This window comes from Equus quagga, chromosome 15, assembly GCF_021613505.1.
Source record: "Equus quagga isolate Etosha38 chromosome 15, UCLA_HA_Equagga_1.0, whole genome shotgun sequence".
Lineage (NCBI taxonomy): Eukaryota > Metazoa > Chordata > Mammalia > Perissodactyla > Equidae > Equus > Equus quagga.
This window is the reverse complement of record NC_060281.1, coordinates 330,602-352,790: the sequence shown is the minus strand read 5'-3', so window position 1 is coordinate 352,790 and position 22,189 is coordinate 330,602. Positions and strand designations below refer to the sequence as shown.

General features: G+C 44.2%; 1 protein-coding gene across 7 annotated transcripts in view; it reads left to right on the top strand.

The window, feature by feature from the left end:
• The window catches only part of KCNQ5 (potassium voltage-gated channel subfamily Q member 5), a 469,780-nt gene that overhangs the window by 124,977 nt on the left and 322,614 nt on the right, over positions 1–22,189 (top strand). The gene's annotated exons all lie outside the window — the stretch shown is intronic.

The following is a 22,189-nucleotide window of genomic DNA, read 5'->3' as shown; positions in this document are numbered from 1 at the left end:
TCGTACAGAAGGAGAAATTGATGTAAAAGAGGGAGATAGAGGATAATTACCAGAGCAAAGTCTCTGAGGGAAGATGGAATCCATGCCCTACGTGGAAAAAGAGATGAACCTTGAGGAGGAGCTGGGACCCTTGTCCGTCACAATTGGAGGAAGTCAGATAGAGTGGGTACAAATGAGAGACCACAGTTATCTCATCACAGTCTGGTTCATGAGGTCTTGGGGCTTCTTTATAGCTGCCTTGTTTTTAAAAACTTTGCATCGGCGTGTGTGTGTGTGTGAAATTTCTTTCAGTTGTAAACCTGATTTGGGGTTCCCTTCCATCATGTCCCAACCTGGGACCATCCACATGGTTTACGTGAATAAATATTCCACTGTCAGCTTCACAGTGGAGCTCTGTTTGGGTTTCAGCCAACAATTCTCGCGGTGGAGGAGAGAGACCTGTTTGATTGTGTGGAAGAGTCACTCCCCAAATTGCCAGGAACTCCCCAAAAACTCCTCTTCCCCACTACTTCACTTTTTCTACTTCTCCTCAGGCAGTGCTCAGGCAGTGCTCCTCAGGCTTGTGCTACCAGCACAAGAGCAGAGCAGAGTAAAATAATTTGAAAGTAAATACTACGGCTTGCCAGCACATGGGTAGAGAACAAATGCAAGTCGCCTCAATTTGGTCATCTTTTTAAAGTGATTTTGGATTTTTGAAAGTAAGATAGGAATAAAATCAATGATATAATGTTTAATGTTAAGTACATAATACAAATACGGATTTAAGGTTACAATTGAGTTTGGGTTGTTTAACAGAATTACAAAGCATCACATAAATCTAAGCATCATCAAATATAAAACCACAGATCTATCACAAGGTGTAGGAAGCTCTCTGTACTTTTCATCCTTAGGATCCTCTGGTTTTTGAAAGAATGCCAGGGCGGGGCTTGCCTCAGGTGGCTCAGGTCAGAGTCCCTGGAGGAGGAGCTCAGCATTGATTTCTTTGCATCTCAGGAGGAGTTCCATGTGCACCCGGAGTCAAGTACCCTGGCTGCCCACTGAGAGGGTCTTGTAGAGATGCACAGACTGTATCCTTAACTCAGGTTCTGCTCATTCAAACTGCCTGCTACTGAAATAGGGAAGGAAAAAACCACCAAATGCAATTCTATGCCTTCAGAAACTTCTTGTAACATAGCTTTGTCTGAAAACAGTTTGTATAGAGGATGAGAAGTTAAAATGATGGGCTTTCCTGCTGGTTTGTTTCAAGATGGAGAAAGAGAGTAAAAAGTTTAGCAGACTTCTGAGACGCCAACGACAGCTGTTAGTTCGATTGAAGTGAGCAGTCAGGCAGACCATTGAAGAACTATTTTTAGGTGCTGTGCTGACAGGTGACACCTCTGTCACACCCTCCTGGAGAAGGCTTGCCCAGAGGAGATACAAGTTTTAAAACCACATTTAATAAACGAAACAGAATCTTGTAAATCTGCAAACAGGGGCAACAGCACGAAGCCCTCTCAGTACCATCTTGAGCAGCAGGTTAAGAAAGGTTAAATGGGGGATATGGTTAAAAATGGATTTTAACAGCTCATTTGGCTGAAATTGCTTTTCACGGGAAATACATTCTAGAAAATGTTGATAGTTATATCAGGCAAAATATTTCTATTATCAGTAGTCCAGAAATGGAAGCAATGGGAAGGGAGGAAGGAGGCAGGGGGGTAAGTAATTCTAGTTCTCAAGGTGACTGGCAGGTGTCGCCTCAGAAGATGCCGGGAGACTCCTTCTCCCTCTTCTGCTTTTGTACCAGCGACATTAGACATCACTAGTCATCGTGAGAGATGAGGACCTCAGCGATGCCCTGTGTCTGCGGGAGAAGAATGACAAACACATTCATTCCAGGGGTTTGAAAGGAATGAAACAGAGTAAAACAAAATGTTATAATCTTTGAAAGGAACAAAATACAATAACACTAAATATAGTCTGCAGAATAATCACTTTTGTTTTTAAAAATTGTAAGATGACCTGCGTTATTTTTAAATCAAGAACATTCAGTATGGAATCAACAGTTATTGCAAGTAGGAAGGAACCATTCTTCATCTGTGTGGGTCCAATTCGCTCCTTACGCTGCGGGGTAGTCTGCTGCAGGCGGCCTTCAATGGCACAGTCCCTGCTCTGCTCCAGAGGTCATTTAATACTTCCTTGTGAGAGTCACAGGGTAGACTGAAGAACTGAAATCAGGTGCTGGGACTCCTGTGTGCGTGCAATCATAGATAGTAATCCTGGCCCTAAAGAAGCTCTGTGCCTGTGCTCACCAGCACTGCGTTGCGACGTAGGAGAGCAGATCTCACGGGTGTTCTCCCACTCTGAAAATATTCTTTAAATTAACGGATGGCTACAGAAAAGATTCCTTCACTCATTTATTCGTCCACAAACTTTGATTGTTTACCATGTGCGGAACACTGTCTCAGCACTCAGATGTGCGAGTAAATAGGAAATCCTCTGAGCCTTCAGGGGACCCTCAGGCTAGAAGTGGGAGATGGGAGGGGGTTATTATCACAGAGAGGCAGGGAATCAATGCACGGAGAGCAGCTCGTGGCAAGGAGAGCGGGCTGAGTGCACGGAGTTGGGCGGGTGACCTGAGGCCAGGAAGGAGGGGACTGGGGCGCCGGGGGACAACAAGAGCAGATCTCAGGAGGCGCGCAGGATTCAGGGCTCAGACAGGACAGCCCGTGTTCATTTATTCTAACTCAAGAGAATAGTGCGTAATATACTTTCACTTGAATTAAACTTACTTTTTTGAATAAAGGGCTGGAAGCATGGCATGTCTAACCCATTAGGAAACCAAAGTAGTTTTCAGTAGTTTGTAAATGGCTGCTGATGGTAGTGCGCTTTATAAGTAGGAATTTTTTACTCAGACTTCGTTAAAGCAGGACGTCTGGGATTTTGAGAACAGACTGAATAGTTCCTGTGATCTGAGAAGCTGGGGAGGGAGGGACGTGGGGTAGAAGTTGAGGTCTGTGGGCACTGACAAGGACTGTGGGAATCCTGGACTACTGTGTGCAGAAAGATGTGTAGTCTGCAGTTTTCAACAAATTCTACAATGATTCATAACTCCAAAAAGGTTAAGAATTTTTATCTTAAAATAAGAACTTATTTTAAATATCTTATGACACAAACTCTCCAGCAATTCAGCATCCTTATTCTTCTGAGTTGGTGAGAGATTTTGCACTGTGAAATTTGGTCCTAAATTAGTGAATTGTGTATCTTGAGATAGCTTAGCTCTAATAAACACATATTGTTAAAAATACTGTATACATTTTAGAATATTCACTGCAGAAAATACATCATTGTAAAAGATCACACACAAAGTTACAATATAGGCCTGAATTATAATCGGCCATTGCAATAGGTCACCTTTCTACAGAGCACAGAGAGGAAAGTCTTAAGGCCCATTGTTGAAAAGGATAATAATTTTCAAATGTTAGAAAGTGAACACCAGTTTATAACACTTGTGGGTGTTTCATTGTAAATTGTTAAGTGGCTTTATTAACTAAATAGTGAAACTCCTTTTTCATCCTAGTAAAGTAAATGGGCTTCGTGGAAGTGAAAATTCTCAACATATTAATTGTTGCTTGTTGGGTAGCCTTTTCCTAACAACTCTGAAGCTACCCAAAAAGTTGTTTTTATTGAAAATATAACTTCTGCATACTCGCCACACTTGAATTATGATGGTTACTTTTTCGGTATCAAACAGAAAATTTTGAAATGGAACTAAATTGCCAAGGATATCTTTTATTTCAATGTCATAGATAAGCTAGACCTTAGTTTACCAGTGTTGCACTTTATAAAACACAACATTGAATATATCAATAAACGTAAGTAATTATGTATAGAAACTGTTTACTAGTCTCAATATTTCTAAATTTCAAATTCATATTCTGTTTGAAGCCTTCTTTTCATGCCTGAAAGTGATGTATTTTTTTTTAAAGGGAAACCTTTTTTTCTGCTTCCCTAACAATCAAAATCAATATCAAACTTTCTAATATGCATATGGAAATGCAAGGGACCAAGAATAGCTAAGATTTTCTGGTGGATTTTCATTACAGAATATAAGACCTGTTATAAAACCATAGCATTTAAAGACAGTGCAGTGCTGGTGAGAGCCAGGCAGCCCATAAATCGATGGAACAGAACAGAGCCCAGAAACAGACCCATACACAGGGCCCCTGATTTGTGACAAAGATGACACTGCAGTGCAGTGGGAAACGGATTATTTTCCCAATAAGATCTGCAAGGTCAATTGGATAGCCTTATGGAAAAAATGAGTCTTATCACGACACACACAGAAATCAATTCTAGATGGATCACAACTCTCAGTGTAAAGGTTAAAAACAATCTTCTAGAATACGCATTGGCAGACTTTCCTTAAAGGGCCAGATAGTAAATATTCTAGGCTTTGCAGCCCACACAGTCCCTGTTGCAACTACTCAGCGCTGTGCCATGGCTGTGGAATGCAGCCATGGACGATTATGAGTGAGCCTGTCTGTGCTCCAATAAAACTTTATTTACAAAAACAGATGGCGGGTGCGTTTGGCATGCAGGTTGTTGTTTTCTAAGCCCTATTCTAGAATTTCTTTCTGACCTTGGAGCAAGCAAGGACTTCTTAAACTGAACACAACAGGCGGTAACAAAAATAAAAATTTGACAAATTAGACCACATTAACATTTTTAAATTGGTTCATCAAAAGACAGTGTTAAGATTGTGAAAGCCAGCTTTCTTCAGAGTAGAAAAAAATACTCAGAATACATATATTCAGCAAAGGACTCATATCCAGAATATATAAATACACATGCACACACATCCTATAGATAGGTTGTTTTTTTTTTAAAGACAGCACAATAGAAAAAAGGGCAAGAAATTCTTTTTTCTTTTCCCTTTAAAAAATTGATTGTTAATAAAAGAAAAATTTGGGGGGATGTACATCAGCATATTTCGATCTCTGTGTTGACTGCATCACGTTCACCACCATCACCACACACAAGGGCCTAACCACCCTTTTCGCCTTCCTCCCACCCCCCTTTCCCTCTGGTAACCACCAATCCAATCTCGTTCTCTATGTTTATTGTTGCTGTTATCTTCTACTTATGCATGAGATCATATGGTATTTGACTTTCTCCCTCTGACTTATTTCACTCAGCATAATACCCTCAAGGTCCATCCATGTTGTCACAAATGGCCGGATTTCATCATTTCTTATGGCTGAGTAGTATTCCATTGTGTATAAATACCACATCTTCTTTATCCATTCATTCCTTGATGGGCACCTAGGTTGCTTCCAAGTCTTGGCTGTTGTGAATAATGCTTCAATGGACATAGGGAGGCATGTATCTTTATGCATTTGTGTTTTCATGTTCTTTGGATAAATACCCAGCAGTGGAATAGCTGGATGACAATGGTAGATCTAGTCTTAACTTTCTGAGGAATCTCCGGACTGTTTTCCATAGTGGCTACACCAGTTTGCAATCCCACCAGCAGTGTATGAGGGCCCCCTTCTCTCCACATCCTTTCTGACGCTTGTTGTTTCCTGTCTTGTTAATTATAGCCATTCTGACAGGCATCAGGTGATATCTCACTGTAGTTTTGATTTGCATTTCACTGATAGTTAAGGCTGTTGAAAATCTTTTCATGTGCCTGTTGGCCATCTGTACGTCTTCTTTGGAGAAATGTCTGTTCAGATCTTTTGCCCATTTTTTACTTGGGTTGTTAGCTTTTTTATTGTTCTTTCTTTTTTTTTTTTTTTTGAGGAAGATTATCCCTGAGCTAACTGCTGCCAGTCCTCCTCTTTGTGCTGAGGAAGACTGGCCCTGAGCTAACATCCATTCCCATCTTCCTCTACTTTATATGTGGGATGCCTACCACAGCATGGCGTGCCAAGCGGTGCCATGTCGCACCTGGGATCCAAAGCGGCGAACCCCATGCTGCCAGAAGTGGAACGTGCACACTTAACTGCTTTGCCACCGGGCCGGCCCCAAGTTTTTTTATTGTTGACCTGTATGAGTTCTTTATATATTTCGGATATAAACCCCTTATCAGATATATGGTTTATAAATATCTTCTCCCAATTGTGAGGCTGTCTTTTCATTTTGTTGATGGTTTCCTTTGCTGTGCAGAAGCTTTTCAGCTTGATGTAGTCCCATTTGCTTATTTTTTTCTATTCTTTCCCTTGCCTGGTCAGACATGGTACTTGAAAATATGCTGCTAAGACTGATTTCAAAAAGCATACTGCCTATGTTTTCTTCTAGAAGTTTAATACTTTCAGGTCTTACATTCAAGTCTTTAATTGACTTTGAGTTTATTTTTGTATATGGTATAAGATAATGGTCTACTTTCATTCTTTTTCATGTGGCTGTCCAGTTTTCCCAACACAGTTTGTTGAAGAGACTTTCCTTTCTCCATTGTATGTTCTTGCCTCCCCTGTCAAAAATTAGCTGTCCACATATGTGTGGGTTTATTTCTGGGCTCTCCCTTCTGTTCCATTGATCTGTGTGTCTGTTTTTGTGCCAAGACCATGCTGGTTTGACTTTATAGCTTTGTAGTATATTTTGAAATTAGGAAGTGTGATAGCTCCAGCTTTGTTCTTTTTTATCAGGATTCCTTTGGCTATTTGGGGTCTTTTGTTGTTCCATATAAATTTTAGGATTCTTTGTTCTATTTCTGTGAAAAATGTCATTGGAACTTTGATAAGGATTGCATTGACTTTGTAGATTGCTTTAGAAAGTATGGACGTTTTAACTATGTTAATTCTTCCAGTCCAAGAGCACAGCATATCTTTCCATTTCTTTGTGTCTTCAATTTCTTTCAACAATGTTTTGTAGTTTTCAGTGTGCAGGTCTTTTCCCTCTTTAATTAAATTTATTCCTAGGTATTTTATTCTTCTTGTTGCAATTGTAAATGGGATTGTATTCTTAATTTCTCTTTCTGCTACTTCATTGTTTGTGTATAGAAATGCAACTGATTTTTGTGTGATTTTGTATCCTGCAACTTTACCATATTCATTTATTGTTGCTAAAAGTTTTTGGTGCATTCCTTAGGGTTTTCTATATATAAAATCATGTCATCTGCAAATAGTGACAATTTCACTTCTTCCTTTCCAATTTGGATCCCTTTTATTTGTTTTTCTTGCCTGATTGCTCTGGCTAGGACTTCCAATACAATATTAAATAAGAGTAGTGAAAGTGGGCATCCTTTCTGGCTCCTGTTCTTAGAGGGATAGCTTCTAGTTTTTCTCCATTGAGAATGATGTTAACTGTGAGTTTGTTATGTATGGCCTTTATTATGTTGAGGTATTTTCCTTCTATATCCATTTTATTTATAGCTTTTATCATAAATGGATGCTTTATCCTGTCAAATGCTTTCTCTGCATCTATTGAGATGATCATGTGATTTTTATTCTTCGTTTTGTTAATGTGGTGTAGCATGTTGATTGATTTGCAGATGTTGAACCATCCCTGATCCATGGAATGAAACCCACTTGATCATGATGTATGATCTTTTTAATGTATTGTTGTATTTGATGTGCCAGTATTTTGTTGAGGATTTTTTCATTGATGTTCGTCAGTGATAATAGCCTGTAATTTTCTTTTTTTGTGTTGTCGTTGTCTGGTTTCAGGGTAATGCTGGCTTTGTAGAATGAGTTAGGGTGCTTCCCCTCCTCTTCAACTTTTTGCAAGCATTTCAAAAGGATAGGTATTAACTCTTCTTTGAATGTTTGGTAGAATTCACCAGGGAAGCCATCTGGTCCTAGACTTTTATTTTTTGGGAGGTTTTGATTACTGTTTTGATCTCCTTGCTGGTCATTGGTCTATTCAAATTCTCTATTTCTTCTTGATCCAGTTTTGGAAGGTTGTATGATTCTAAGCATTTATCTATTTTTTTCTAGATTATCCAATTTGTTGGCATATAGCATTTCATGGCATTCTCTTATGAACATTTGTATTTCTGAGGTGACCATTGTAATTTCTCCTCTTTCATTTCTGGTTTTATTTATTTGAGATTTCTCAGTTTTTTTCTTGTTGAATCCAGGTCAAATTTTGTCAGTTTTGTTTATCTTTTCAAAGAACCAGCTGTGAGTTTCATTGATTTTTTTTTTTACTATTTTTTTTTCAGTCTCTGTTTCTTTTTTTCTGCTCTGATTTACATTATTTCCTTCCATCTACTGAATTTGGACTTGGTTTGTTCTTTTTCCAGTTCCTTTTATCCTTCTGCTGCTGATAACCATTAGATTGTTTATTTGAGATTTTTCTTGTTTGTTGACGTAGGCCTGAATTGCTATAAACTTCTCTTTTAGAACCACTTTTGCTGTATCCCATAAATTTTGACATGTCCTATTTTCATTTTCCTTTGTCTCCAGGTATTTTCTGATTTCTCCTTTGATTTCTTCATTGATCCAATCATTGTTCAGTAGCATTTTGTTTAATCTCCACATATATTTGTGGCTTTTCTGATTTTCTTCCTGTAGTTGACTTCTAGTTTCATACCATTGTGGTCAGAAAAGAACTTGATATTATTTCATTCCTCTTAAGTTTATTGAGACTTGTTTTGGGGCCTGATCAATCCTGGAGAATATTCCATGTGAATTTGAAAAGAATGTGTATTCTGTGTTTTTTGTATGGAATTTCTATATGTATCTACTAAGTCCATCTGATCTAATGTGTCATTTAAGGCCAATGTTTCTTTATTGATCTTCTGTTTGGATGATCTATCCATTGGTGTAAGTGGGGTGATAACTGTCCCCTACTGTTATTGTTGGATTGTTCCCTTTATCATTATGTAGTGCCCTTCTTTGTCTCTTGCTACAGTTTTCGTTTTAAAGTCTGTTTTGTCTGATATAAGTGTTGCCACCCCAGCTTTCTTTGCCATTTGCATGGAGAATCTTTTTTCATCCTTTCACTTTCAGTCAGTGAGTGTCTTTAGGTCTGAAGTGTGTCTCTTGTATGGAGCATGTATATGGGTCTTGTTTCTTTGTCCAATCAGCCACCCTCTGTCTTTTGATTGGAGCATTTAGTCCATTGACATTTAAAGTAGCTATTGATAAGAATGTACTTATTGCCATTTTGTTACTTTTCTCTAGGTGTTTTAGTAGTTCTCTGTTCCTTTTTTCTTCTGTTTCTCTCTTCCTTTGTCGTTTGATGGCTTTCTTTAGTATTATGTTTGACTTCCTTTCTCTTAATTTTTTGTGTATTTATTATAGGTTTCCGGTTTATGATTACCATGAGGTTCCAATATAGTAACCTACATATATTGCAATCTATATTAAGTTGATGGCCTGTTTAGTTTGACCTCTTGCTAAAAGCTCTGCTGTTTTACTCCTCTCCTCACACATTTTATATTTTTGATATCATATCTAACCTCTTTTTTTGTATGTGTATATCCATTACTCTCTTATCATGGAAATAGGTAATTTCTGCACTTTTGTCTTTTGACTATCATAATAGCTTCTCAAGTGGTTGATCTGCTACATTTACTGTATATTTGCCTTTACCAGTGATTTTATTAGTATTTTTTTATAGTTTTCTTATTCTTATTTGTTTGGTCTTCTCTTTTCTCCTTAACTAAGTCCCTTTAGCCTTTCTTGTAAGACTGGTTTCTTGATGATAAACTCCTTTAATTTTTGCTTGTCTAGGAAACTATCTCTCCTTCCATTCTGAATGATAACCTTGCTGGTTGAGTATTCTTGGCTGTAGGTTTTTTCCTTTCAGCACTTTAAATAAGTCATGCCATTCTCTTCTATCCCGTAGGGTTTCTGCTGAGAAATCAGCTGATAGCTTTATGGGGCTGCCTTTGTATGTAACTTGTAGCCTTTCTCGTGTAGCTTTTAAGATTCTCTCTTTGTCTTTAATTCTTGACATTTTTATTATAATGTGTATTGTTCTGGGCCTCTTTGGGGTTCTCTTGTTTGGTACTCTCTGTGCTTCGAGTACCTGGATGTCTGTTTCCTTCCTTAGGTTAGGAAAGTTTTCAGCTATTATTTCTTCAGATAAATTCTCTGCCCCTTTGCCTCTCTCTTCTTTTCTGAGGCACATATAATATGAATGTTATTGCACTTTGATATTGTCCCAGAGTTCCTTTAGACTGTCCTCATTCTTTTCAATTGTTTTTTCTTTTGTCTCTTGAGCTCGAGTGATTTCCTGTATTCTTTCATCCAGCTCACTGGTTAATTCTGTATCATCTACTCTGCTATTGAGTCCTTCTGGTAAATTTTTCATACCCAGTATTCTTCATTTTTTATTGGTTCTTTTTTATATTTTCCAATTTTTTGTTGAAGTTCTCACTGAGTTTGTCCATTCTTCTCCCAAGATCAGTGAGCATCCTTCTGGCTTTTTGCTTGAACTCTTTGTCAGGTAGTCTGTTTATCTCTGTTTCATTTAGTTCTTTTTCTGGGGTTTTGTCTTGTTCCCTTACTTGGAACGTATTCCTTTGCCTCCTCATTTTGCCTCTTTTTCTGTGCTTACAGCTATGTATTAGGTAGGTCAGCTATGTCTCCTGATCATGGAGAAGTCGTCTATGTAAGGGATGCCTTATGAGGCCCAGCAGTGTGCTTCCCTCTCATCACCAGTTCCAAATGTTCCAGGGTGTCCCCTGCGTGGGCTATGTGTGTTCTTCTGTTGTGACAGGGTGGCTCTTGGTGCAGGTGCCCAGGGAGGCTAGGCTGTCCCCCTAGTTGTTGTTGCTGGTTGTAATGCTCAAGTGTGTGTGACTGCTATGGACCCTTCAGTCACTTTTTCGTGTTTGGGAAGCTGCAGCACTGTTGTTTTTAAGCTCTAATAGCACATTCCTTTTGCAGTTTTCTGTCAAGTGAGTAGGCCCCCACTGTGGCTGGTTGCTAGGTCAGGGTCTCCAATTGCTATGGGCCTCCATGACCTGGAAGGCTGTTGTCAGCTCTCTCAGGATTGCTGCTAAGTGGGGCTGGCTGCAGGCATGGAGACACTCAATTGTTTCTGGCCTTGGAATGTGGGGCTGATCCCCTATGTGGCTGTTTGCGAAGCCCAGGTCTTCTGCCACTGATAAGCCTCATGCCACAGGGCCACAAACCCTGTCAACACAGTCCTGCCCAATGCACACATCCCGACTCCCTGAGGCAGACCCAGGTGCCTCACTGCAGAGGCCCCACACCCTCTACCAACAGAGGCCTGTCTCTTGTGCACGCTCTGCCTCCCAGAGTCAGAGGCACTCGTCCAGCTGCTGAGGTTCCAGACACTTGACCTATTTGTGTCCACAAGTTGCCTGAGTGCTTGCTCTTGGCTAGGACCAGTCCTTAAGGTGGGCTGCCTGCCCTGGCTGAGCTGCACTAAATTTTTTCTCTGGTGAGTGAGGCAGACCCCTGTGCTAATAGGCCAGGGGAGGAAATCCAATGGCATCTGCCAACGTCTGTGGCAGCATGCCTGTACTAGGTCACAATAATGGCTGCTGCCAATGTCTCAGTCCCTGGGGAGGTCTTACCTCTCACTGAGATGCACCCAGAGCCTATCAGGTGAGTCTCTTTTCACCAAAGGACTGTGCAGCTTTCTTTCTGGTGATTTTAGGTTGCTTTCCAAAACAGGGGGATTTGTGTGTGGGTCCTTTAGGAGCTGGTTTTTTCCTGCTTATGTTGGATAGCTTTTCTAGGGGTATTCCTTGTTGTAGTTAATACCAGCAAAGCCGGATATTATGACACTCATCTCAGTTGTGCTGAGTCTGAAGGATGCTTATAGTGCTAGTGCTCCCCTAATCAGGTCTCTCACTCCTCCAGGGAAGGCTGCGTACCTTAGGGTGGCTCCTGCCTGACTGTGAGGCTCCATGGCTCATGAAGGTGGCAATTTTTTCTCTCCAGAAGGAATTTCTGCTTCTTCCACCTCAGTCAGCACTGTCCCTTGTTGTGGGGGTTGTTTTTATCCAATTTTAAGTTCCCTTTTAGGGGTAATTGTTCAAGAGGAGTTGTAAATCTGTTGTGTCCCTGGGAGGAGGTGAGTTCAGAGTCTGTCTATGCTGCCATCTTGATGCTGTCTCAAGAAATTTTTAAATGAAAGTTTTACAATGTAATTCCACAAAAGAAAATATCCAATGGCCTATAAATCTATGAAAGGTTCTAAGCCTCACTAGTTATCAAGAAAATAAAAAATAAATCTTCAGTGGCACTCTACTCTGTATACACAAGTTTGAAATGTGGGCCATTCTAAGTGTTGTCAAGGATGCAGAACAAACAGAAGCCTCATATCCTGATGGGAGAGTGTGAGCTGGTGACATGACTTTGGGAACTACATTAGCTGCTCGGGGTCATCATAGGCATATCCTGTGATCTAACAGTTCCATTCTTTGTATAAAACCAATAAAAGCTTGCCCATCTGTTCACTAGAAGACCACATTGGCACCATTCACAACTCACAAATGGGAGCCTGTCCAGTCCATGTCACCAGAAGAACATAAACACATGTGATATGGTCACACTATGAACGCTAGACAGCATTGAGATGTATCTACAACTACACACAAGGAAATACATTGTGGGATATTCCACAGTATATTTTCACACTATATCGCAATAAGAATAATCCAAAACTACATGCAACAACATGGATGAATCTCTCCAACTCCACCCTCCAAAAAACTATTGAGTGAAAGAACCAGACACAAGTGAATACAGATGATATGATTCCATTTGTATAAAGTTCAAAAACAGGCCATGCTTCCTCAGGCTGTAAGACTTGAGGATCACAGTTACACTGAGGTGGGGGACACAAAGACTGGAGGGAACAAGCATGCGGAGGGTCCCAGGGAGCTGGTAAGATTCTGCTTCTTGCACTAGGCGCTGGTTTCATAGGTTGGCAGTCTGTGGAGATTACTGGGGTGTGCATTTAGTGCACCAGCTTGTCCCGTGCACTCCCTGTAGCTTGCTGACCAGGGGCTTAAATCAGCTGAAGAGAATGAATTTGCATCAGGATGAGTGAAGGTGATGCCCTTGGCTTCCTGTCCCCTTCTCTGCTTCATGTTTGTTTAGTTCTGCTTTTACTTCTATTTAATGTAAATTTGATGTTCCAACAATAACCCACAATTCCCAAGTCCATAATGATAAAATAAATGGTTGAATAAATTAATAAACGAGAGAGAAGAGAAAAATCTCCCTGTAGAAGCATTCACACGATTTATGTAGCTGCTCCGCCCTCAGGGAGGTGGACCACACTTCCTGCTCCTCAGGTAGGCTGGGCAGAGTGGCTTCCTTCCAAAGAGCACAGTGTGGGAGGGAGGAGAAGAGTCATTCACAGTGTAGACACTGGCCCACTCCCTCAGCCAGGTGACCAAGGTCGACATCACCGCTGATGAGGCATGTTGGTAGGATGTACACTTAATGTGATGTGATGAGAATGATACTTTACTCTATGGTCTTCCTCCAAAAACCTATAACCCCACTCTAATCATGAAAAAATCACCAGGCCGGCCAAAATTGAGGGACAATCCACAAAACTGTCAAGGTCATCAAAAACAGGGAATGTCTGAGAAACTGTCAGAGCCAGGAAGAGCTAAGGAGATATAACATGTAAATGTGATGTGGGATCCTGGAAGAGAAAAAGGATACTAGGTAAAAACTAGGGAAATCTGTATACAGCTTGGATTTAATTAATGATAGTGCATTAATATTGGTTCATTAATTAGGACAAGTATACTCCACTAATTCAGATGTTAACGACAGGGGAAATGGTGAGTGTGCACTGGAACTGTGTGCCATCTTTGCCACTTTTCTGTACATCTAAAAGTATTCCAAAATAAAAAGTTTACGTAAGAGAAAAAATAACTGACATGATAAGCAATGGGTTAAACTTAAGCTAGGAAGCATGAGTGTGGGGCCGAGTTATGAACGATGAGCAAGTACAAGAGCAGGAATCAGCGCAGTTTCGTGGCCCAGCAGCCAGTTACGCTGCGGCGAGAACTCTGTCTCCTCCATGAGTTTGAGCGCGTGTCCGGTGGTTACACTTGTGAACCCGAACTACTTTTCTGAACTTCAGCACGTTAGGGTGGGAGCTCCGTGTACTATGACTTACTCAGAGATCTTTTCACTTAAACTCTTTATATATCGCACTTCATGCAGAGGGCTGAGCAATGACGTAGGGAGTGTTTTTGTTAGTAATTACAGACTATTAAAAATAAATTTTCACTCCATTACACTCTTTCAACAAATAGAATAGAAGCCTCATAGACTGTTGGAATTGAAAGGGACACTCAGAGATTACTTCATCTCTTTAACTGGATATGAAATAACTCAGTGCCAGAGAATTTGGGACTTGCCCTGGGTCACAATAAATTGGTGGGAGAGCTGGAATTCACTTGTTCGATTGAAGAAGGATTTACTGAGCATTTTTCACGTTTCCAGCACTGTGATGGATGCCAGAGATGTAAAAATGAGAAGACTTTATCCTTCAGGAGGAAGAGGCAGGGCAGGGAGAGGCAGAGGAACGAATGGAAGAACACAGTACAGGGTGGGGGCGAGCCCGTATACGTGAGCTCAGGTGCTGTGGAAATGAGGAGCAGACCAGCTGACACAGTGGGTGTCACCTGGGCCCTTGGGAGATGGGCAGCACACATACAGGTGAAGAGTGTGGACACGTGTCCTAGCAAAGCCTCTCACAGGAGCCATAGGCAGAGGGGTGACACGTGCCATGCAGGCGCCTCTGTGCTGCTCTTGCAGAATCCTGTGTGCAAGGAGTGGGTGCACTGAACCTGAAGGTGCTCGTCCTGGGGAGGCTTGTGCTGTTTAGGGAGCCGAGTCTTTATCCCACCAGAAATGGACAGTTACTGACAGATTCTGGACTTCCATTGGGTCACTCAGGTGGATCTGTGGAGGATAGGGTTGAGGACAAGACTCATTCCTGGGAACGCTGTTCAAGGGGCTCCTGCAGCTCCTGTGGGGCTGTGGAGGGTGGAGGGAAACACGGAGAGAAGGAGGTGTGTTCAAGACGGGTTGAAGAAAGATGACTGACCACTAATTTGATGGGGTGAGGTGAGCGGATGGTGGATGAAGGTGCTGGCCAACCCGCAGGTTGTTGGAACTTCAGACCTCGAGTAGCACACACAAGCCTTGGGCCCCCATTCCCCCCTCTGTCCACCTCCAACCCAGGAAACAGCTCTGAGTACCGGCATGTGGAGCTGTTTTTGATAAGCATCCAAAAAAAAACCAAACAACAAAACTCTCCTCCTAGGATGAAAGGTACCTTCCTGCCCTGTAGTCATACGATCAAGAGAGACCATCAAGACGATTCTCTGCAGAGCCAAGAGGACTTGCTTCCGAGGCTTCTGTCTTCCCTCCTGGGCTTCAAAGAACCCACCCTTGGTTTTAAGTTTACCTGAAAAAGGGCCCCACCTCGAATGCTGCCCTGATGCATCCCACGTTAGGCTTTGGTGACTGTGGAGGATCCAGCTGCCTGTAAAGAGAGAAAATGGGAAGAGAGTCAGAAGAAAAGACAGTGAGTTCACCTGTAAACAAGCTGAACATTCAGTATGGGAAGTTCAAAAGGCAGGAAGAGAACCAAGTCTGAGACCCTGGGAGATGTCCCAATGTGAGAGTCACAGGTTGTGGTGAGGGCAGATCATGAGGCGGGGGCTGCTCCTCAAGGACAGCCTCCAGGACACCAAGAGCCCTGGAGAGAATAACGGGCCGAGGAGACAAGTCACAGGTCACCAGCATTTGGGCAGAAGAAAAGTCTCCAAGAGAAGTTTCAAGGAAATAGTCAAAAGTCTACCAAGAAAACTAGAAGAGACTTGTATCCCAGAGCATGGAAGTCTGATAGTTTTCAGGAGACAGTGATCAATGGTGTGGAATGTAGAGGAAAAGCTACTGAGAACAGCACTAAAAATAGCCATTGGAGTTGGCATTCAGAGGACACATGTGACTTTAATGAGCGTGACATCACTGGATTGATTGTCCTCAATTGCAGGAGGGGGGTTGATGAGTATGTGGGCGATGAAGAAGTGGAGACTGCCTTTCCAGACTATTCTTTGATGGTTTGGATGGAATTGAAAAGAGAAAGCCCAGAAAACACCTAGAGGCTGAGCCAAGGGGGACTCTTGTTGTCGTCTTATTTGGGGGGCGATGGACACACGGAGAAGGGGCCCGGCCATGGGCTGGCATTCCCAGTGGGAGGCAGTGTCCTCAGACCCAGGAAGGAAGGAACATGTGAACATAGACAGGCTCGTAGGAGTGTGTGTGCCCCTGAGGGTGGGAGGACAGCAGGGAGATGAAGACCATGCTGGAAGACTTTCCTTACTTATCTATTCATAGATTTTTTTTCCAGTAGGAGCTAGAGTCATCTGCTGAGAATGAGGACGTTAAGCAGAGTCCTCGGGGAGCCGTGAGGGTTTGGATGAGGACTGAGGAGTGTGGGCCAGGGAATTACTGAGGATAAAAATAAAGATGACAGTGAGGCTGTTGAGAGGGGAGACTCTTAATGTTTGACGGCCACAATCTGCAAGCTTGTATCATTTTTCCCCTTGTGCTCAGCTAACAGAATCTTTAAAAAGACATTTATTAAGTATCCCTTAATATATTCTTGGCATTATGCGTTGCAAACAGTTCCTCAACCCCAGTACCCGGGAGGTAGGTATGTTTACTACCTCAATTTACAAGTTCAGTGACTCCTGCAAGGGTGCACAGCTGGTAGAAAGGCAGAAAGAGAACAGGGCTGTTCAGCTGCAAGCCGTGTACTGTTAACCGACAGGCTGTATTTCCTCCCAGGGAGTTAGAGCTTTAAGAATTGAGATGACATTTTGCCTGGAACTCCTAATCCACAAAAGAAGATATGTCAGTAAATGCTCCCAAGCACTGTGAGGGATTGACAAGCTCAGGGAGCAGAGACAAGGAGCCCAGAATCGGAGCTTTAGAAGCCTCCTCAGGGAGCTGGCGAGGGAGCAGCGAGCAGAACTGAGTCAGCAGCACCAGGCAGACATGGAGCTGGGGCGTCCCAACGCAGGGGCTATGTGTGCACAAGCAAGGAGGTGTGAGAAGGCAGCACATCTTTCCTGCGTGCCCCTGAGTCGAGGGAGACTGTATGTGGTGGGGGAGCTGGGGAGATGTGGGACCAGACATTGAGGGCGTTGTGCGTCCTGAGAACTCACTTTATCGGGTCATCAGCTGGATGACGTGTCAGGGTTTAAAGAAGAGGATGACGTCAGACTTAAGTTCTAGAAAGATGATCCTGCCAATAACAGGTAGGATGGGTTATAAACAGGGAGACTAGTAATCATAAAAGTTATATGTCCTCTGGGTTGGGCACTAGGTAAGTGATTTACAGTCAGGGATTCACTTGTCACAGAAACCCTGTGGGTCATTATTCTCGCTTCACGGGTGAGGAGACCACGGCACTGACGGGTTGAGTAACTTGCCCAAGGTCCAGAGCTAGAAAGTGGCAGATACAGAGTTGGAACAGGTGGACCAGCTAAGGGGGCGGTCTTGGTTGGGAGCCTGTTGCAATGGCCTTGGTCGGTGGTACTGAGGACCAGGCCTAAGGCAGTAGGAGTGGAGCTGGAGAAGGAAGAGCCAGTCGCAGGTTCCTAGAGCCGAGGCCATTGCTCTTGCCACGTTTTCTTGTTTGTCATAGTTTTTCTGTTTGTATCTAAACATAGATCTCATGACACTTGTAGTGGGTTGAGTAGTGTCCCCCCAAGATTCACATCCATCCAGAACCTCAGAACGTGATCTTATCTGGGAGCAGGGTCGTTGCAGATGTAATTAGTTGTTAAGATGAGGTCACAGTGGAGTAGGTGGGCCCTGAATCCAATGACTGGGTCCCTTATAAGAAGATGAGAGAAAGACAGAGAAGAATGTGAAGCCAGAGACAGACTGGAATGAGGCAGCTGTGAGCCAGGGAAACCAAGGATTGCAGGGCCCCCAAAGCCAGGAAGAGGCGAGGAAGCTTTCATCCCAGGACTGCAGGGTGCGCACGGCCCTGCAGCACCTTGACTCCAGACTTCAGCCTCCAGACTGAGAGACTGCAGTTCTGCTGTTTCAGCCGAGAAGCCTGTGTTGGTTTGTGGCAACAGCTCGGGGTGGGACACTAACGTGCCTTGCTTTACTGAAGTTGAATCTCCCTGTTCTTCTGTGTTTATAGTGCACACACATATGCGCATGGTTTCTGGAGGAGAGACCATTCACCATTGACGACTCTTGGCTCACCATCTTCACTGCATTTCACTCCCTTTGCCTATAGATAATCTCATTTGGAGTCCCTGGGGGCAAACCTTGACTTCGCCTTCATGGTGTTACCTACGCTTTAAATATTTTAGGTTCCCAAAGCAGAATTCTCTTTTTGCCCTCGCTTGGTAGTAGCATGAAGTTATGACTGACTTTATAAACAAAACACTAACCTCTGCTTGATAAAGGATGTCAAGTGCTCGAGGCTGCTGGGGGCTGGACTTCGCAGTGACTGCTCTTGTCAAGACCCAAACTTCAGGAAACTTCAGGAGCTGTTTGCAAGGCTCGTGGCAAGCAACTTAAGCAATCAAACACAAAGGAGTCTTTTCCCATCTTATTTGAAATCTTGAGCTTCTACAACACAGAACTGCAGAGTTTAGAGCTAGCCAGATGCAACTGATGTAACTCCTATGGAACAAAAAGGAGCTAAAATCGTTTTAATTTGTCCCAAAACAGTGGCACTGACTTAACTTGGACCCTTCATCGTTTATCCTTTTCTCTGCAAACCATTTTCTTGGTGATATGTCGCTTATCTTTGTCACTTATTTCGTAAATGCTCTGGGACTGGCTCTGTTTACTGTTCATTTTTCACAGAGAAAAGCCGGACACAAATGTATTTGAGGTTTTCTGGGCTGTCTGCTCAGACTCATCAGTCGCAGAGACACCCACACGCACATGCACACTTGCTCACGCACACTGCTCCCACGAGAGCATGAGGTGCAGCCTGACAGTAGAGAGGGAGGGTAGCGACTCGAGCTGCCAGCGTCTCCATGCCCGCAGCTCTGTCCCAGGCCATGCGGCTCCTTTCGCGCTCTTCCCCCAGCAGGAGTGTTGCAGGCCGTGTGAGGGGGTAAATGGAAGTCTCCAGAAGTGCAAATGCACTGTAACAAGGCAGGCTCTGCATTCCTTTCAAAGGTCACTCCTGCAAGGTTCCTGTGGCTTCTGTTTTGATGAATCAATGTCAGGAGACGGGATTCAGGTCTTGGCGTCAGGAGTGAGGAGGTTCCTGATGTTCAGATTTGGCTGAAATATCTCCTGCTCAGAAAGGCCCCTCCTCCTTTGTGCCGTGTGATCTCCATTTCATTTGATCATAACACTTAACCCCAGTCTTCTTGTTTATTCGTTTATTCACTGATCTGTTTTCTGTCTGTGCAGACTGACAGACTCTTACCTGCCTCACCCACTGCCTTCCCTCCGGAGCGCAGAACCGTGCTGGTGCTGATCCAGTGCTTGGTCAGTGCATGGGTCCGTGCGTGCGGAGTGTATGTCCCAGGGACCCCGAGGAGTGAGGGTTGAGAGGAAGAAGCTACAGGTGGTTGAAGACAGAGGTTCTTTAGCAGAGGGGTAGAAGCACGGACTCTTGTAGGACCTGGGGCAAAATCTTGGGTAATATTGGTGAAAGGTTGGCCTCAGCGTCTGCAGAGACAAAAGAGGGAGGCGTCCAGAGGATGGGCACAAAGCAACCATGGGTCCAGAACGAAAGGGTGATTCTTAAAGTTAGGTCCTTTGGGCAGGGGTATAGGGGGTAGGGGGTACGTACGCTGAATGTTTCTGAGGCTTGCCTATAAAACACGACAAGTAAATCAGACTCTCAAAAAAGGAAGTTGCTGAATTCCAAGGACCGTTTCCAGAAGCAGTACAAGCGTGTGCTGTGAAAGCCTGTTTGTGTATGTGCTCCATGGAAAATGGCCTGATAATATAGCAGGGTGTGAGGGCAATAAGTACTGGAAAAACTAATTTAGACCGAAGTAAAATAACCAGGTTAAAATAAGCAAAACTCATTCAGGAAGATATTCAGGGAAAGTTCCCTGTCTCTGGGACGTTCCTCTGCCTGCTTTCCCCACGTCGCATCCCACATGGCTTTATATAGGAAACAGGAGAGGCTCATTCACTCACAATATCCTAGGTACTTATTGCCAGGTGAAGACAGTGTAGGAAGAGGGGCGAGGATATCACTGTGTTGAAAGCAAAGAGGAGCGCTGCGGCTGCATTGCTGTTGCCCGGTGTCACCTAGTTACGTTGAGAGTTCTGAGTAAACAGCTCAAGGGGAAGAAGCTATTTTCCTTCTCTGAGTTAATGCGTCTCTGTGCTGTTGTCTGGGCATCTTTTCAATTTTCCTTTGTTGACTCGGCTGTTTTGGATCAGAGGCTTCTTTTTCTTATCTGTGGGGAGGAATGCCTTTCTAACTAGAGACCCATGACTCTCCTGGATGGCGAGGCTCTGTCAGTTACTGCAGAACCAAAAGCCATCGCTCATAACGGACTGCAGTGTGTCCATTGTGCCCAAGAGCTCACCAAATGGGGAAGTCGAGGAGTGTGCTGGCACGGGGAACTGCCACCGCCTCCTCTGCCGCACGACTCTGGTGGCCCTCGCGCCCTCCCTCCAGTCCTGGCCTGTGTGGCCGAGGCCTCAGCACTCAGCAGCTGCTCTGATGGTCATGCCTGTGCTTGGGCGGACAGACCCAGATGTCACGGGGAGGAATGGCGGCCGGGGCCAGGCTGCATGTGCCACTGACCCTGGTTGTAAACCACCATTGCTGTTCAGGGGGCTGTGTTTCTCCTTTATGTGATCTTCCCTGGGAATTCTGCTCTGATGAAGCAAGACCTGATGGGGAGGAGGGAAAGGGGAGAGCAGAGGGAAGCAGGGAACTGGATGGAAGATTTGAGAGAGGCAGAGTCATTGAGAGATTTCCAGGAAGGAAAAAAAATACTTTTGTTATGATGATGTTATGCATAATAGTTACTACATTAGTTAAGGGAATAGAACATTGGACCAACAGTGACTTAGCAAGTTTTTTTCTTCCTCAAGGAGAAATCTAGAGGAAGTCAAGCCTCCACAATGTCAGTGGGGAGTGGGGCCCTGTATGTTCTACCCTCCTCAGTTCATCATCCTCGTGTTTGTCCTCTCATGGTTGCAAAATGGCTGCCCCACCTCCAACGTCTCGGCTGCATTCAGTCAATTGGCAAAGGGACCAAGGGGCTCTTAGCAATGCTTTCTCTTTTCATGGAAAAAGATCCTCTTCCACAGATTCCTGCCCACGTCCTTCGGCCAGAGCTGAGTCACATGGTACCGCTTACCTGCAGAAGAGCCGAGAGCTCGCATCTCCTCCCCGACCCTCTGGTGGAGGACAGCACTGAGAGAGGAAGGACGGCTGCGGGTTTCGAGTGAAGCGTAGAGGATCAGGGCCAAGTGATCAAACCATCAAAGGAGAGGAATGCAGCTGAGTGCAAACAGCAAAGCTGGGCGAAAGCCACAGGCCACACAGGGCGCCACCACCAGCCGGGGATGGGCGGTTAGGCACTGACCAGCTGGAGATGCAGACGCCCCTCTGCGCCCAGCCTGGAGCCTGTCGTGTGCTCGTGCTGCCTGTGACCATGTCCCTGGACAGTCGTGCCCAGTCCCTGCGCTCGGGCCCCTGGTCCCAGCAGCAGAGGCTGGAGATGCCATCGGCCGAGAGGCAACCAGAAGGCAGGACAGGGTGCGAGTCAGGGGAGAAACAGGATGGTGGGGCTTTCACACCCTCTCCTCTCTTCCTCTTTGGCCCCGTGGATTCAGCCTTGCAGTCCCAGCTGGACATGGACATCACTCCTTGCGTCCGCCTGTGAGTCTGTCCTCCCTGGTCTGACAGCGTCACCCCTTGTGTGCATGCACCACTGGTGTGCACACACATAGCTAGTGTGCGCAGGCATAGCTGATGTGCACATGCATAGCTGGGTGCACACGTGCATAGCTGGTGTGCGCAGGCACTGCTGGTGTGCATACACATATCTGGTGTGCACAGACACCGCTGGTGTGCACACACATAGCTGGTGTGCACAGACACCGTTGGTGTGCACATGCATAGCTGGTGTGCTCAGGCACCGCTGGTGTGCACACGCATAGCTGGTGTACACGCACATAGCTGGTGTGCTCAGGTACTGCTGGTGTGCATGTGCATAGCTGGTGTGCACACGCATAGCTGGTGTACACGCACATAGCTGTGTGCTCAGGCACTGCTG